This window comes from Danio aesculapii, chromosome 14 (genome assembly GCF_903798145.1).
Source record: "Danio aesculapii chromosome 14, fDanAes4.1, whole genome shotgun sequence".
Classification (NCBI taxonomy): Eukaryota; Metazoa; Chordata; class Actinopteri; order Cypriniformes; family Danionidae; genus Danio; species Danio aesculapii.
The window spans coordinates 55,332,294-55,351,894 of record NC_079448.1 but is presented as its reverse complement, the minus strand read 5'-3'; the positions used below and the strand labels follow the sequence as shown (position 1 = coordinate 55,351,894).

The window sequence follows — 19,601 nt, the reverse complement described above, 5'->3', positions numbered from 1 at the left end:
ATGGATATGGAAGGCCGTTGGGGCCAAAACGTTACAACATGTTAACGCGTTGTTTCTACGTCTTGGCCCCAACGGCCTTCCATAACTTTCTGCGAGTGCACAGCGCGCAATGGTAAAAACGCGATGCGCAGCAGGCGGTTAAAATGTGAGGCGTGCAGGATGCATAAGCAGCGCCAAAGAGCATAGAGTCACCAAGAGGCGACACTCTAGTGTGATTTGGGAAACAGCCACTAGATGGCGCGGCGGCCATTTTGGAATGAAAATTCCAATAGAAAAACAGCATAATAAAAGTCTGTAAAATAAACTATTAAAAGTGCTGATGATTGTGATTGTAAGTGTTGTATCGTCGTCTTTTAGGTTGTATCTCAGCTTTAATGCACTTTTTAAATAAATAAATAATAAAGCAGCGGCTTTCCATCGCGACAGCAATAAGATCCAATACACGGATGATCTCTTTCACTCCAAAATGGCTGAATCGCGATGCTGTTGCTGGGCGCTGCTGTTGCAATGGAATGTTCTATTGAGTGTCGCCTCTTGGTCATTCTAAGCTCTTTGGCAGCGCGCAAAACATTCACGGCTGTTCGAAAATCAATCAAAAGATGCGCCTCAATGCAAAAAGCTAGTTCGGTGTGATTGGCCACTAACAGTATTCTGCTACAGAAATAGAATAATCACAATGCAAAAAAATATATATTTTTTTTCTTACTTCTCTTGTTTCTAGTCCAAATATCAAAAAAGAAAATATCTAAGACCAAGTAAAAATCCTGTTTAGTTTTCACCGTCAGTTTTTTTTTTTGCTTGTTTTAAGGAAATGATCTGTCCGTGGGGTACGTGAAATAATCTTGTTTTCGCTATGAAATGTAGATATTTAGGATAGAAACAAGACAAAAATTCTAAGTAAGAAATGTTTTTTTTTTTTTTTTGCATAAATCATATAAAGTCCATATAAATACAGGGATTAAACATAACTCTGTAGCTCCTGGTCAACTGTAATTCAGACTGGACATTGCATATCTTTGCGATGTGACTATTGTGCATATTCGCACATTACGATATCGATGCTGAAACCATATATTGTATGTGTGTATATATATATATTATATCGTCATCCTTCAATATGGAAAACAGTTATCGAGATGGTGTTTTTGCCATATCGCCCAGCCCTATATCACACTATATTTCTATTTTGACTCTTGAGCTCATAAACATCAAGATATAAACTCTATATCCTGCCATTTTTTTCATAACTGCAGGGAAAACAGTGAGAAATCCTAAATATAATATAAAACTGCATTTGTCAGGTCATAGTTGTGTAAAGTTCACAAAACCCTACTGAAAAAAACAGCCTAAACCAGCCTAGACTGGTTGGCTGGTTTTAGCTGGTTGACCAGGCTGGTTTTAGAGGGGTTTTGGCCACTTCCAGCCTGGTCTTAGCTGGTCAGGCTGGCAGATGATCAGCTAAAACCGGGCTGGGAACCCAGCCAAAACCAGCTATGTCCAGCTTAAACCAGGCTGGTCAAGCTGGTCATTTTCCAGCCTGACCAACTAAGACCAGGCTGGAAATGGCTGGAAACCAGCCTGGAAGTGGCCGAAACCCCTCTAAAACCAGGCTGGTTAACCAGCTAAAACCAGCCAACCAGCCTAGGCTGGTTTAAGCTGTTTTTTTCAGTAGGGAATAGAGAGAGAAAAAAATATAACTCTATGGCATAACTTTTAACGGTAAGGAGAAATATTAGAATCACATCATTTACCAATTATACTTTAGTTTCATTCAGTTTATTTTATTAAACTCGCTAGAAACTGCCTTACATAATATGGATAACTTTCACTTTATAATCCATTGTAAATGGATACTGAGGCTTCCTCCAATTCTTTGTTAACACATTTAGAACAAAATAAAGAGGAAAATATCCACCATAGTTCATATTTGGTTGACTTTCTGCCGAATACTGCCGCTTCTTGTAGCGCATAGACTAATAAAACAGTTTAGCGTAGTCCCCTGCAGGCCGCCGTAGCCTGCGTCCCCAGTACGTCACTTTTCCGCTGCGGTAGCGGTTAGAATGCTCGCTAGTATAAACAATGCTTGACGTCGCTGTGTAATGTGACATTTATTCTACTAAAATATTATCAATAATTCATCATTTTAAAGCCAGTGCCGTCAAGCATCATGGAAACGGAAAACCGACCCAAAAAGGTGAGTTTTGCTAGTGTGTAACGTAAAATAAACGCATCTTAATCGAGTAGCATATTCACACACACTGGTGATCTCTATTATTATATGTTTTTATATTGATCCCAGTGTGTATATTGAAAGGAAAATGCATTTTAGCAGTGTTTATAAAGAGCTAGATGTGTGGAGTAAAGCGAATTACTATTCATGTTTTCGATTAATCTGAATTTACTCGAAAGAGTTTACATTGATTATGTAAACATTGCTATAATGTATATACAAAGGTAATTTACAATGGAAAGAGTGTTAAACGAACGTCTATGTTGAAAACGAATCAGTAATATGAACATATAGACTTTTCCAAGCTTTATAGTTTTTACTTTGTATAAATGTTTTACTTTGTTCTGTAAATTACTGATAAAGTTGTTCATTTTGTTTAGTTAAAATGTAATTTAGAGATTTTTCAGACATGTTTAGTTTTTAGGAAGACATTTGGTGGAGTAACAATGATTTTCAGTCACGACAACTAAAATAAAACAGCATTTGACCATTTCCTGAGAGGTTTTACACAAGTGTTATCAGAGTTTTATAGAATAAAATAAATAAGATCATTTAACTCAATCTGATAATTAAGATATCTCTTAATTGTATCGCTTTATTTTAAGGTACTATTGTTGTTATTAACAAACCATTAACTATGACTTTCAGCTCGGTAAACTCCTTATTAGCTGCATATTATAGTTAAGGTAGTAGTTAGGTTTAGGTATTGGGTTGTAAGTAAACATTGCTTTAGTGTAAATATAAATGTACTTAAAGAGTGTGAAACAATCGTCTATGTAAAAAATGAATCATTAATATGAAAATTTAGACTTTTTCTAGGTTTATAGTTGTGTTTTTACTTCGTTCTGTAAATTGCTGATAAAGTTTTTCATTTTGTTTTGTTAAAAATGTAATTTAGGGATTTTTCAGACATGTTTACCATTTAGGATGACATTTGGTGGATTAACCCTGATTTTTCAGTCACGACAAATAAAATAAAACAGCATTTGACCATTTCCTGAGAGGTTTTACACAAGTGTTATCAGAGTAGAATAAAATAAATAAGATCATTTTACTCAATCTGATAATTAAGATATCTCTTAATTGTATCACTCAATTTTAAAGTACTATTGTTGTTATTAACAAACCATTAACTATGACTTTCAGCTCGGTAAACTCTTTATTAGCTGCATATTAATAGTTATTAAGGTAGTAGTTAGGTTTAGGTATTGGGTAGTAAGTAAACATTGCTTTAGTGTAAATATAAATGTACTTAAAGATGTAAAAGAGTGTGAAACAATCATCTGTGTAAAAAAAATGAATCATTAATATGAAAATTTAGACTTTTTCTAGATTTATAGTTGTGTTTTTGCTTCGTTCTGTAAACTTCTGATAACGTTTTCATTTTATTTTAGTTAAAAATGTAATTTAAAGATTTTTCAGACATGTTTACATTCACTTCAGATGACATTTGGTGGATCATGACAAATAAAACAAAACATTTGACCATTTCCTGAGAGGTTTAGCAAGTTTTACAGTAGTGTTAAGATTGATATGATTGTTTTACTCTCACTCAAATACTCCAATAAATCCAAAGAATTGAGTTTTCAAGTTATCTTTTAACTATTGTCATCACTTTATTTTAAGGTACAATTCAGGCTATCAACAGCTCAGCAATCTCCTAATTATCTGCTTATTAATAGTTAGTAAGGTAGCAGTTGATTTTAGGTATTGGGTAGACTTAGAGATGTAGAATAAGATCACACTTTATAAGTACTAATAAACAGACAGTATCTTAATAATAGATAATAAGTCACTAGATAATGGAGAGAATTGGTACCTGAGCTAAATGTGATCATATTTAATGTATGTGTGTGTAATGCTGTGTGTTTTGTGATTGTCAGAGAGTGTACTCAGAGAAGTCTGCTTCTGAGGGTTCAGAGGACGATGACTATGTGCCGTATGTTCCTGTAAAAATCAGAAAGCAGCAGATGGTAAGAAAGTAGTCCTTATTCAAGTTCACGCTGAGCTTTATTGTTATCCTGCTACATGTGTGGACATATAGAGGGAAGAAGTGTCATGTCTCACAGGACCACGGTGCTACATATATAAACATAATCATAAATATGAGCACAACACTGAACGTTAGAGCGATTTTAAACCTATGCATAACTAACAAACCGGAGCACGTATCTAACTATAATGCATAAACTATAAAGACTTAACACACAAGCTAAGACAGACTGTGCAAATACTTTTACATTGGACAGAACAATATTGTGCAAAGCAGGTATTTTAGTGTTGAAGAAAACAAGTTGTGCAGCATGATTTGTGGTACATTCATAGGGAAACATTGTTTTCCTTAATAAGTCTTGTAAGGTGGAGTTTAAGTAAAGTGTCTGGTGCATATGGAGAGAAGAGGGTTTCTACAGGTGGTTTGTCAAGCCCACTCAGAAATGGAGGATTTTGTGTGTAGGGATGAGGGGAGAGAATCCTGGTTTTGGGAGCTGGGATTGTGGATAATATATCGGTGTGTATGTGTGTGTGCAGCTCCAGAAGGTGATGCGTCTGCGGGGTAAAGGCCTGACGGAGGAGGAACAGAAGGACAGTGGTGGAGAACAGAAGGATGAGGATGAAGGTCTGGGTCCTCGGTCTAATGTCAGCCTGCTGGACCAACATCAGCACCTCAAGGAGAAAGCAGAAGGTCTTCACACACTCGCCTGTGCTCAAGTGTCAGAAACTAATGTGAAACAGCGAATTTAGTTTTCATAAAAAGACAAAACTACTGAAATATGATGTACACTCAGTGGCCACTTTATTAGGTACACCTCACTAGTAGCGGGTTGGACCCGCTTTTGCCTTCAGAACTGCCTTAATCCTTCGTGGCATAGATTCAATAAGATACTGGAAATATTCCTCAGAGATTTTGCTCCATATTGACGTGATGTCATCCTGCACCATGTCTACATGCCTAAATGCATTGAGGTTGCAGCCATGTGATTGGCTGAATAGAAATTTGCGTTAACAAACAGTTGGACAGGTGTACCTAATAAAGTGGCCAGTGAGTGTACGTTGCAACACATTCATTCATTTTCTGTTCAGCCTTTATTAACCTGGGGTCGCCACAGCGGAATGAACCGCCAACTTATCAAGCGTATGTTTTTACGCAGCGGATGCCCTTCCAGCTGCAACCTATCACTGGGAAACACCCACACACACTCATTCACACTCAGACACTACGGACAGTTTTAGCTTACCCAATTCATCTGTAACACATGTGTTTGGACTTGTGGGGGAAACCGGAGCTCCCGGAGGAAACCCACGCGCACACGGGGAGAACATGCAAACTCCACACAGAAATGCCAGCCGAGGCTCAAACCACCGACCTTCTTGATTTGAGGCGACAGCACTACCCACTGCACCACCACGTCGCCTGTTGCAACTCATTTTAAACATAATAGTGTTTGTAACTCGTTTATATTATCTTTGCCATGATGATAGTACATAACAATTCTGACAATAAAGAATTACATGATAATCTTAGTGATGGTAAATTCACACTGATAGAGTTAACAAACGCAGTATTAACTGTAGACATTTTTTACAAATTTAAGCCTAAAAGTAGCTTTAATAAAATGCAATCTAAACTGTATTTTAGCCATTTAACTTGTTTATTTTATTATTTTGACATTTATATTACCTCTAATTAGGGGTGGGCGGTACACCGGTGTCATAGTCATCACCAGTGTGACATTGTGCCACGACATGGATTTTCTAATACCGTCAATACCGTAATAAATCAATTATGCGCCTTGAACGGCTGCATTTACATCAATAATAGCTAATTCTAAATAATAAGGCATTCAATTTTCTTCAAACGTTCAGTTGTGGTCTGAATACATGTCCTTATACTACAGGGCTCGAAATTGCAACCATTTTGGTCGCATGAGCGCCCGAAATGTAATCTATGCGCCCTCATAATATATTTGGGAGCATTTGTGTGTCTGAATATAATGGTTGTAGTGCAATCTGATTTGATTTTCTCTAAAAACTTGCTGAATCGCTCTACCCTGCTGCTGTATTGGTTCATATTAGCTGTCAGTCACTCAACGCTTCCTGCTGTCAGATAACAGGGAGCTTTTGTTACTGCAGGAAATGCAAACGGCTGAAGAGTGAAAAGTGCACAGGTTTGCAAACCTCACCCAAAGTTATAATAATAATAATGGCGCAGATGACAGCGATCATGACATGAGGTAAATGTTGATCCGCCAGCTGAGATCAATCGAGTGTTTTCGGAGAAGGTGCCCGAATCTCGATGCGTTGCATTCACCGCGTGTTCAGCGCAAATGTCCGCTAAATATAAAATCTAACACTGTACACAGCATCGCCAAAGAGATTCACCTTTACTAAGTTTACACTGAAACTACAGCCCATAACAAAGAGCGGAATTGCACTGGTGGTCATCATGAGAATCCTGCTCTGTCTGCTCATAAATTGGTGCGGCTCACTCGCCTGCTTTATTCCACCAACACAGAGAAATGAAGATCAGCTCATAACGAGACTGAGCATTTACAATGACCCAAACCCAAACTTTTAAAGAGCAATAGAAGTGAGACTTTCTTTTGTCCGTTCTTCCTTGAGATGTATATTATTTTGCTATTGAAAGTAATACCATGATATTATACCGTCACCGTTCAGAAGATGAAAAATACCCTGATATTAATTTTAGGTCATATCGCCCACCTCTACCTCTAATATATAAATGTAGATAGTTCTGTAATAAATGTGTGTAAACTAAGTAACGTTAGTTTCTGTTTGAAACATATTTTTCTGGCATTAATAAAAAGGCATGTTTAATCTAACCTATGTGTGAAAATAAAGCAGAAAATAAAGCAAATGACATGCTATTTTAACCTGGAAATACAAATTACAGGATTTTAAATACTGCTGGATTGTCTTTATCTAATACCCTAATTAAATCAAGAAACCAGAATCCTCTCGGCTATATTTCTCAGCTAGAGTTTAGTTAAAGGACCATCTGTTTGTAATGTTGTTCTAGGAATAAATTAGATTCACACCTTACCGAACAAGGTAAACTTGATGGGTTCTGCAAATGAAGCCAGTGTCCACTCCAGTGAAGGAAATGAATAATATACACTTTTATTAATAAAATACAATCCAGTGAAAAAGATGAATAAACAAATACAATAACAAAACTAAATCCTTTACCCTCTGTTGAGAATAAAGGGCCTACGACATTCAGTATATAGAAGTCAGAAAGCGCAATGCTGGTGTGTATACTCCAGCTCTTTATTGCCTTCATGCATAGGTTTAAAAGCTGCTTCTAAAACAAACTGTTGTGAATTTCTCTGTCTGGCCCACGGCACCAAAAGACGTGACAAAAAGTCAGGGAGAACTTTCGAGTATCTTCAAAGCAGAATCCTTTAATATGGACTCAGCGTCGCTGTGGCGTCATCGTCTTGGTACAGCAGACACTAAGTTTTTATACATTTTACAGAGAGGTGGGGACAAACCTAAACTAAGCATGCAAATGAAGTGTTGGTGTCGACAGGGGGAATTGCCTTTCCCCCCCAGCCCCAATCTCATCAGCGTATAAGTACTCATTCATGATGCATTTTAGCATGAACACAAAGCATGCAATCGAAGTTCTGGAGACAGAACCCGTCCGGCCAGCTTGAAAGTATCACCCAAAGACAAAAGAACAGTCGTTAAGATGATTCCTTTAGCATTTGCATCACTTTGGCACAGTAAGTGCTCAGGAAACCAAGAGATTTTAAGGTCTGTATAAAGAAGAATATAAGTTTTCAGTTATATATAGATTATTGCTAATTTTAACTAGATTATATCAGTTTATCTTCCCACAGCATTTAAACACAATTTGTAGAAACCGCTTATAGATCATTCATAAGAAACAAACGTATAATCGAATTAAATCATCCGTTAAAAAGTCATGTTTGTCAACTAAACGAGAGGGGTCTGGATGCAGACCTGGTGCAGTGCGATCTGAGCTGCATCCAATGCTTTTTAATGGGCTCATCTAACCCTACCCCTCACCGTGACGTCACTCGCTCCATTTGAGTGCATTGTGTCTGACATTGCATCGCTGAGTGGTGCAATCTCAGCTTGCATCATGAAGGCTGCATCCAGATACTATTGAACGGAACAGTGAGTTCATCTCTCGGGTACACAGGTGTATAATTGTTCAGAGTGTATTACAGAACGTGAATCAACTTTAGACCGTTTTACAGTCATTCATTGAGAGTCATGTGTGTAAGCTGAGCAGTGAGTTCGGGTAATGTTCCCCGGTCTCTTCCAGCCAGTCCTCTTGTTCTGCACGCCCTCTGTTGGAGGCGCCTTTCTCTTCTCATACGCTTTACTCCATCACTAAGAGTCGTGTTCTTAAGCATTTGGGAATACATGAGTGACATTTTGTGTCTCAGGTAATTAATGTCGTTAGACCAATCAGACACCACAATACGAAATGTAAAACAAAGAAATCTTATGATGTAAATGAAATCACTATTTAAGATGTGCATTGTTGGATATTTAGAACTATTGTTAACAGTTTCTCAAGAAGCAGTGAATTCTTCATAACATTTTACTATAATTCTCTATTCTTTAATTAATAATTGTAGCTCGAAAGGAGTCTGCCAAGGAAAAACAGCTGAAAGAAGAGGAAAAGATCCTGGAGAGTGTGGCTGAAGGCAGAGGTAAATGAACACAGCGTAATTTATGAAGGTATTTCATTTATTGTTAAGACATATCATCATTAATCTGCATCGTTATCTTTATCAGCCCTGATGTCTGTGAAGGAAATGGCCAAAGGAATCACATATGAAGATCCAATTAAAACAAGGTGAGTTGGTGTTGACTGACTTTCAGGAGCCTGTGCCATAATGCTGGATTAACAAACTCAGGATTGCTGGATTAGTTTTGAGTTGACTAAAGCGAAGTAGTGGTATACGATTATTTTAGCTGGTATCATGAATCTAATCATCAGCTTTCTCTGTCAACTCTGACTTTAATACTGAGTTCATGAGCATATGCAAATGAAGGCGGGACATTAGCAGCAAACAGCCAATCACAGGCCTTGAGACATAAAGATTGACTTCTAGATTAAAATATTAAACAAATTGAAAATACATACATTTATATAGCAAGAAGAAAATAGCTGTCCATGAAAGAGGAGATGAATGAAAATGGGTTGCTTTATTAGTGCAAGAGAAGTTCAATAGAAAATATAAGCTCATATGTAGAATTTTGTTTAAGCTTCATCTACTTATTTAAAGGTTATTTATGTTGCAGCTATTTACATATTTATATTTACTGATACCAAAAATTGCTTATTAGACTCAAATTGCTTATGTGTTACAGATATAAAAATGATATAAATCCACAGAAAATGTATTAAATCAAACAATTTTTTGTTGAAGAGTGTTTTACTATCTAGCGGACTTTACTCTTAAGAATCTAAAACTGGGGGAGTGGCTTTATTTCCACTTTGCTCACAGCTGATTGGTTAAATCTTGGTTTGGGATCTCTAAACGTTGGCTGGAACATAATCAGAACGTAACCAGAGCAAAACCAAAACATAAACAGAATACAGCCAAAACATAAACTAGAACATAACAAGAACGTAACCAGAACATAAACAAGAGCATAGCCCATGATTAACCAGAGCATAACTAGAATATAACCTGAATATAAACCAGAGCATTACCAGAACATAACTTGAACATAATCTGAACATAACCTGAACATAAACAAGAGCATATTCTGTGATTAACCAGAGCATAACTAGAATATAAACTGAACATAAACCATACATAACCTGAACATAAACAAGAACATAACTATAACATAACCTGAACATAAACCAGACCATAACCAGAGCATAATCTGTACATAACAAAGAACATGAACATAACCATAACATAATCAGAGCATAACTAGAATATAACCTGAACATAATCAGAGCATAACCCGAACTTAACCTGAACATAACCAGAACATAACCAAGAACATAATCTGAACGTAAACCATACATAACCTGAACATAACCAGAACATAACCTGAACATGACTATAACATAACCGGAACATAACTATAACATAACCTGAACATAAACCAGAGCATAACCAGTTTTTAATCTGTACATAACCAGAACACAACCAAGAACATAACCTAAACATAATCAGAGCATAACTAGAATATAACCTGAACATAACCTGTACATAACCAAGAACATAACCTGAACATACCAAGAACATAATCTGAATGTAACAATACATAACATGAACATAACCAGAACATAACCTGAACATGACTATAACATAACCTGAACATAAACCAGAGCATAACCAGTTTTTAATCTTTACATAACCAGAACACAACCAAGAACATAACCTGAACATAAACCAGAGCATAACCAGAACATAACTAGAGCATAACCAGAACATAACATGTACATAACCAAGAACATAACCATACATAACCTGAACTTAACCATGGCAACAAAGAGCAATTAAAACCTAGCTATACTTCATCTAAACCAAGGTTGGTGCAGACAAAAAAAAACTTATCTAGCTAGCCAGCTAATCCGGCTTCATAGTATAGGCCCCAAAAGATAAAGCTTATATTTTTTTTATAATAAAACACCATCAAATAAATCCTGAATTATCTGTCCTCAGCTGGAACGCTCCTCGTTATATCCTGAGCATGCCTGCAGTGCGGCACGAGCGTGTGAGGAAGAAATACCATATTCTGGTGGAGGGAGAAGGCATTCCTGCTCCCATCAAGAGCTTCAGAGAGATGAAGTTTCCTCAGGGTAAAGATCCAGCCATCACACCTCTTATATTCACAGTAGGGCTGCACGATATTGCTACAATCAGGCATTGTCATATGTTGTATATATGAATAAACATGAATACAAGTTTATAAGATGCCTTGATTAACTATATTTAGAAAGTGTTCATTAATTCAGATTGAGTCATGCATACAAATAATAAGCCAAATCACATGCAATGTTGCTTTATGGTTTTGTCTAAACAGTATTCAGTTAGACATAGGAAAAACTACAACTCATGGTATGAATAATATAATAAAATGTATATTTATTAAAGTCACAACTGGTACAATTTCTTGTGCCTGAATGCTTTAAACTTTCTTAAAATGTTCATACAGTCATGAGCCTTAAAGGGCCATGAAGCCCCCTCTTTCAGGTCAAGTCTATACCTCAGAAATTGTTAATAAAATGCTGCGGGGAGAAGGGAGAGTAGGTGTGGCCGGCAGTGCAGAGGGAAAGAGTGGAGCGAACACTTGGCTCACAAATAAGACACACTGTGAGGAGACGCATGACTATAGTTTACTAAGTTGAAATGCTAAGAAATAAACAGTAAGTTATTTAATGCCCTGATATATTTGTTATTCGTAATTCCATATACACTAACCACAATTTGTTCTATCATCATAAAGATAATAGTGTTTCTATAAACACTATAATGAGGAGGACTTCTCTCCTCCTCAATCAGAAACGGTGGATAGCACTGCAGCAGGTCTCTTGCTTTGTCTATTCCAACCATTAACCCTGCTGGTAGTCTGGGGGATTTTAAACATGTGAACACAGCAGCACGGATATAGGCGATGTTGTCTGAATAACGAACCAAAGACTGTAATGAACTCAACTGATAAAGACAAAGTCCACCATTCTCCAATTCACGTACAGCTCTCCCGACAAAAATGCTTGCTGCAAACAACAGCTTTGCTGTATAAGCCTGACAATCACAGGGGGAAAACATGCACAAACCCTGTGGATCATGGAACAAACACATTCGACTCGTGCCGTGTAGAGACTATCTCACCTATTCATTGGGTCTCTCAGCTTGGCATGTCTGTCTTGCCTTCGTAAAGCACGTGCGCTCATGAATAATTAAGCAGCAGGGTCTTCTTATAGGATAAGAAAACCTGATATGAATAATAATGAGCAACAGACACAATCACTCCCTCCACTTGCAGTTTTGCGTACGTCACCGATATTAATCCCGCCGCATAACTATTTTAAACCAGGAAGATGAAATTAGCTGACAAAAGCTCAAAGTTTTCCAGTTTTTCCCCACAATTAAAGCTGACAGGTGCTAACGCTGCCTTAACTGATGCACAACACACTCAAATCCCCAGGGTTACTCGAACCTTTACAACCAGGCACATAAAAGCAGACTGACTTCCAGTTAAAACCAAAAACTCTAGCTCCTGGTCCGCTATAAACCCAACTCAACATTGGTAGATCCTTCAATGTGACTACTGCAGATGCGTTATATATGCAGATATTGTGCAGCTCTAATTCACAGCCTCATGCTAATGATTCTAATGCTCTTTGCAGCCATTCTGAAAGGACTGAAGAAGAAGGGGATCGTTCACCCGACGCCCATTCAGATTCAGGGAATACCAACCATGTGAGTCCATACGCTGCTCTTTAGCTTCAGGTGATGTTCTGGATTATCATGCAGAGGTAGAGGGACTTGAATCTGCTTGAACTCTTGGTTTTTACATAATGTTACTGTTACTTGTACTTTTAATTGTAGTAAATATATTAAATCATTTAAATAACCTCATATCACTGAAAAAAAGTCTGAATTTACACAGAAAAATATATGTACGAAGAGCTATAGGGGGAAAAAGCAGGAGACCACTCGAATTACAGCAGTTTATCTGTGTTGATTACATTTATTGGTAGTGGGTTTGGGTGATATGTTAATAATTGCTTTGCTTATTTTACAAATATCTCTAAACATTTCTAAATATGTTAGTTATCTGTTTATGGAAATGAACTCTGAACTCTTACACACACCTCATTTTGCAACTCATTACATCCAACCCTGACTGATGGTATCATCTGAAAATGAAGTAACGTGTTGAGATTTAATGCGTGCTCTCAGTTAAGCTCCTCTTGTTTCGCCAGTCTCTCCGGCAGGGACATGAATTGGCATTGCGTTCACGGGTTCGGGGAAACGCTGGTCTTCACGCTGCCCATCATCATGTTTTGCCTGGAGCAGGAGAAACGGCTGCCTTTCTGTAAGAGAGAGGGAACCGTACGGGCTGATCATCTGCCCTTCGTGAGTCTCACACACACACACATCTACACATACACATATGTAAGCATACACATTCACTCATTCATTTTCCTTCGGCTTAGTCCCTTTTTTCATCAGGGGTCACCACTGCGGAATGAACCGCCAACTATTCCAGCATATGTTTTACGCAGCGGATGCCCTTCCAGCTGCAGTCCAGTACTGGAAACACCCATACACACCCATTCACACACACACACACTCATACACTAGGGACAATTTAATTTATTCAATTCCTCTATAGCCCATGTGTTGGATAGGAAACCCACGCCAACACAGGAGAACATGCAAACTCCACACAGAAACGCCAGTTAGCCCAACTGGGACTTAAACCAGCGACCTTCTTGCTGTGAGGTGACTGGCTAACCACTGAAGCCACCGTGTCGCAAAACAAACACATACTCGCACATACTTACACCATATAACATCAAGATTTCACAAAAGGACTAACGTTTTCGTGTGTGTGTGCACAGAGGGAGCTGGCGAGGCAAACACACGGCATCATTGAGTACTACTGTAAGCTGCTGGAGGATGAAGGAGCTCCTCAGATGCGCTGCGCTCTCTGCATCGGAGGAATGTCTGTCAAAGAGCAGATGGAGGTGGTCAAACAGTGAGTCCAAACATCTGCTTTAATACATTATCTTTAATGTAGTGTCAGAAATGGATAGCTGTGAATGTAAGGCTGTGTTTACACTGCAGATCTTGACGTCTATTCTGATTTTGGGACTGTATTTTTTTGATGATCCTCTTACATCATCTCTTAAAAGTGACTGGTATCCAATGTCTGCGTTTACACTGCGCACTTATTCAGATCAGTGCCTTTATAGATGCATGCGTTGAGTTTTAATAAATAGGAGTCTAAAGTTTGATTAATTCTTTTAAATGTCAGAGAGTTTGCACAAGCCCACATAAAGGTTTTTTACTAGCAGTCAGGTAAATAAATACTCTTGTGCTTCATTATACTGTAAGATAAAATATATTTAATCAATAATGTTCTGTGATTTTAATAAATGTAAGAGGGAATTATGTCTGTTGTATTTTATTTGATAATAATACTGAAGGTGATTTACAAAAAACATTACAAACACAATAAAAGTAATAAATGCTAATGAACTTTATGTGCAAAACTGGATTATCGTATTAAAGATGTGCGAATAAAGCAGCGTTTCCATCTAACGAGTCAAAGCAAACAAAATCGCACTTCCTGATTAACTGGCACCAAATATCAACAGTAAAAACTGAATTTGCTGCGGTAATAGAAGCTGAGTGAATCTTTTCTTTATTTATAAGTGACTTGCGCTTCAGAAGGCAATCCTGACATGCAGTGAACACGCGGTGGTGTTTGAAGGCGTGAGACGCTGAGCACAGACGCTCTTGACAGTTCTGGAGGTCATTAATAATATAATAACACTAAGGGCTCTATTTTAGCGACCTAGGCGCAAAGTCTAAAGCGCATGGTGCAAAATAGAGATGTGCAGATCAGCTGAAATGACACCAGAATCCGCGGCTTCATACTAATCAGCCACCCGCCACATGCCGACACATATAGGTTTATCTGATATGTATCCACACCGACTCGCACCTGATCGTCACTTTATAATTTAATTCTTTGTTTTAGGCATGATGATAGGTCAGCGTGGATATTAACAGCAGATTCAGTGAGCTTTAATCTGTGCATCTCTGATAGTAAGTAATACGTTAATCTTAAACCTTTTAAATGAACATTAATTCATAAAACTAAAGTTTGTCTTTAGACACATTATCTTTATTTTCAAATAGATACAGAGAGTAAAAATAAGACATTTGAGCTTTTACTGATACAGGAACAAGATTACTAAACGGTGCCGCTTCAGCCTAAACGGCAGCAATGTTGTGTTTACTTAGCCTTTTTCTTCACACTGTGCAAAAACAGAATAGCATCTACTGTGCCTGGATTCGGGCGATTACGCCTCGCCTCCAAAATGCGGCCAGCTGCACTGAATGAGCATTCGCTCGCACCGCGTGTTGTAGGAATGAACAAGATTCTTCTCACAGGGCGCTGCAGATGGGAATAAGCTTCAGAACGCAGCAGCACGAGTGGTCTTTGATGAACCCAAAAGAGCACATGTCACTCCGCTACTCACACCGTTTGCACTGGCTGCCAGTTGCTGCTCGCATCAAATTCAAAGCTCTAATGTTTGCTTACAAAGCGACCTCTGGCTTTGCTCCTTCTTATCTGCTCTCACTTCTGCAGATTTATGTGCCCTCCAGAAACTTGCTTCTGTGAATGAACGTCGCCTCGTGGTTCCATCCCTAAGAGGGAAGAAATCACTTTCCCGAACTCTCACATTCAATCTGCCCAGTTGGTGGAATGAACTCCCTAACTACATCAGAACAGCAGAGTCACTTGCTGTCTTCAAGAAACGACTAAAAACTCAACTGTTTAGTCTCCACTTTCCTTCCTAATCTGCAACTGCCTCTCTGGCTATACCACTAACTGAGCCCTCTTTCTCTCTCTCTCAAAAATACTACTAATGCTTAGCTTCTTAGACTTTACACACCTGAAACTTGTCTATAGCACTTGTTCACTGCTGCTCTTATAGTTGTGTAAATTGCTTCCTTGTCCTCATTTGTAAGTCGCTTTGGATAAAGCGTCTGCTAAATGACTAAATGTAAATGTAAATAAGCGATCTTGTTTCTCCCAGAACGAGAGCAGATTTTCCTCTGGTGACTCCTCTGACTGAAACTTTGATCAGTGGGCTACTCTTTTGCACTTCATCCATTATTATTGGGCGTCTCATATCTTCCCATTCTGCAAAGCCCACTCTGCTTTTTCGCTGGTCCACTGCTATGTCCCGCTACATCCACCCGCAGCCAACCCGCAATTAATCATAATCTATTTTTTATTACCCGACCCCCCCCGCGGATTATCCGCAGCGCCCGCGGATATAACCGACGTCAGCGCATCCCTAATGCAAATGCATTAAGAGCGTGTCTGAATCCACTTTCGCTATTTTAAGGACAGAAAAATACACTCTGCGCTGTGGTGCATGGTCTAACAGGGTTGAGCTTATTCTCTTAATGAGGTGTGTTTTGAGAATAAACCAATCAGAGTCTCATCTCACATTCCCTTTAAGAGTTGTGTCACGCCATGGTGCATTTGCTCTTTACATGGCGGCAGGGCTTAATTTGTGCCAGAACACTCCGCATCCGGCACATCTGAAATCTGATCCAGCACCTCATTTTATCGATCCCCCTCCTCAACCGCCCTCCTCACTGTTCACTTTCACTTTCTTCCCGACTCCCCAACCCTCTTCACTTTCATTCGCGATTTATGTCAAAACTATTTCTAAATTCAGTTCTAATCACCAGCAAAGGAATAAATGAACAATAATAATGAAGTGTGGTCAAAACACTGAGTTATATCTAAACACACGTCCTGTTGTGATGCCCCATATGGTGATGCAGACGTCTCCAAAACCCCACAGGTGGACAAATCTACACTTGTGTTTAATACAACAAATATAAATCTGAAGATAATCAATAATACTTAATAATAACATTATACAATCTTTTTATTCTTATTCATTTGTAAAAACATTTGCATATTGCTGTACATCCTATGTGTTTTAAGCAATGTGTACGCAAGGCGCACAACTAACACGCTCTGCGCTGGACTTTAGACCTGCTTTCAGCTGGTCTATTGCACAGTCTATTATTTAGTTCCTCAAAATAGCAATGCGCCTTAACACACCTCTTTTCTAGATCGGAAAACCCACGAGTCCGCAAAGTGGTGCAAATGTATTTGCTATTTAAACAACGTGGCAGAAAACAGGATAAATTAAGGTTGCACTGGTCTGAAAATAGCAACACATCGGGGCAAACACTTATTGCACCGAGTGTATGATAGGGCCCTAATACTGCAATGGTTACAGCATTTTAGAATGACCAAACAACACTTCAGATGTTCTGCAATGCACTCAGCCTGCTGGTTTATCTATTCACACAAATTTTTAACATCACATGATCTCTCATAACAAAATGACATGACCTTTTGTTAATGCGCACACTGGGATTTGTCCAGTAAAATGTTTCATCATAGTTTATGCACATCTTTTCTTATCGACTAAAAATTTATCCTACTCAGTTATGCACATATGCTTTTAATGCGCATTTTCAAACTTTATGCGCATCTTGCCGTTTCCATCAATCGTTTTTTTATGCACATCTCCAAAATGCGCATTAAAATTGGTGGATGGAAACGTAGCTAATGATACTCGTCTTGAAATACTTGATATCGGATCATAAAGAAAATAAATGGTAGCACTCATCCCCAATAATCATAAAATTCTCTTATCAGAGTGATAATAAGATTTCTGACGTGCATGTACAGGTAATTTGTGATTCAGATGAGGTCTTTATGAACGTGTGTGTGTTTCAGCGGTGTGCACATGATGGTGGCGACTCCAGGCCGACTGATGGACCTGCTGAACAAGAAGATGGTGAGTCTGGATATCTGCAGATATCTGGCTCTGGACGAGGCCGACAGAATGATCGACATGGGCTTCGAGGAGGACATCAGGACCATCTTCTCTTACTTTAAGGTCAGATGTCTGTAGAGATGCAGAGAGATTGATTTTTATTATTATTATCAGGGAAAGTTCAGCTTGTTTTAAATGAGCAAATCGACCAATTCCCATTATTATTGGGTTTTTTTTTTTTTCTTTTTTCTTAACAGTTGAAGACAAAGTATTTTTAATTATAATTATATTTTTCTGTAACACTTTACAATAATAGTTAATCTGTTAATGTATTCATCATGGACTATTCTTCATTTTTAATGAGCAAATTAACTGATTCAGAAAGCAATAATTATTTTAATTTTTTTTACTGGAAACCAATAAAAGCGAAATGATTATTTCTTCAGTCTCAGGCTGAATTATTAGTTCTAGTGATTTTTCTCATACAGTTTTTACTAAATTATTCACACTCCTGTGATATTTAAAAAAGATCTGAATATTTTACAAATTTTTCACATTATTTCCTATTATAGTTTTCTTCTGGAGAAAGTCTTTCTTTTAGCTTGGATGGAATAAATAATTCATATACACGCACACACAAACTCACTCACTGGCCACTTTATTAGGTACACCTGTCCAACTGCTCGTTAACACAAATGTCTAATCAGCCAATCACATGGCTGCAACTCAATGCATTTAGGCATGTAGACATGGTCAAGAGGATCTGCTGCAGTTCAAAGCGAGCATCAGAATGGGGAAGAAAGGGGATTTAAGTCACTTTGAATGTGGCATGGTTGTTGCTGCTAGACGGGCTGCTCTGAGTATTTCAGAAACTGCTGATCTACTGGGATTTTCACGCACAACCATCTCTAGAGTTTACAGAGAATGGTCCGACAAAGAGGAAATATCCAGTGAGCGGCAGTTCTGTGGGCGCAAATGCCTTGTTGACGCCATAGGTCAGAGGAGAATGGCCAGACTGGTTCCAGCTGATAGAAAGGCAACAGTAACTCAAATAAGCACTCGTTACAACCGAGGTCTGCAGAAGAGCATCTCTGAACACACCACGTCCAACCTTGAGGCGGATGGGCTACAGCAGCAGAAGACCACACCGGGTGCCGCTCCTGTCAGCTAAGAACAGGAAACTGAGGCTACAATTCACACAGGCTCACCAAAACTGGACAATAGAAGATTGGAGAAACGTTGCCTGGTCTGATGAGTCTCCATTTCTGCTGACACATTCGGATGCTCGGCTCACAATTTGACCTCAACAACATGAAAGCATGGATCCATCCTGCCTTGTATCAGCGGTTCAGGCTGCTGGTGGTGGTGGTGTATTGGTGTGGGGGAGATTTTCTTGGCACACTTTGGGTCCATTAGTACCAATTGAGCATGGTGTCAACGCCACAGCCTACCTGAGTATTGTTGCTGACCATGTCCATCCCTTTATGAGCACAGTGTCTCCATCTTCTGATGGCTACTTCCAGCAGGATAACGCACCATGTCATAAAGCACCAATCATCTCAGACGGGTTTCTTGAACATGACAATGAGTTCACTGTACTCAAATGGCCTCCACAGTCACCAGAGCTCAATCCAATAGAGCACCTATGGGATGTGGTGGAACGGGAGATTGGCATCATGGATGTGCAGCCGACAAATCTGCAGCACTGTGTGATGCTATCATGTCAATATGGAGCAAATAGAGGAATATTTCCAGTTTCTTGTTGAATCTCTCACACCAAGGATT

At 38.6% G+C, this 19,601-nt stretch overlaps 1 pseudogene; it reads left to right on the top strand.

Moving 5' to 3' along the window:
- Window positions 1-2,041: 2,041 nt before the first annotated feature.
- LOC130240392 (probable ATP-dependent RNA helicase DDX41) overlaps window positions 2,042-19,601 on the top strand; it is a 27,116-nt pseudogene continuing 9,556 nt past the window's right edge.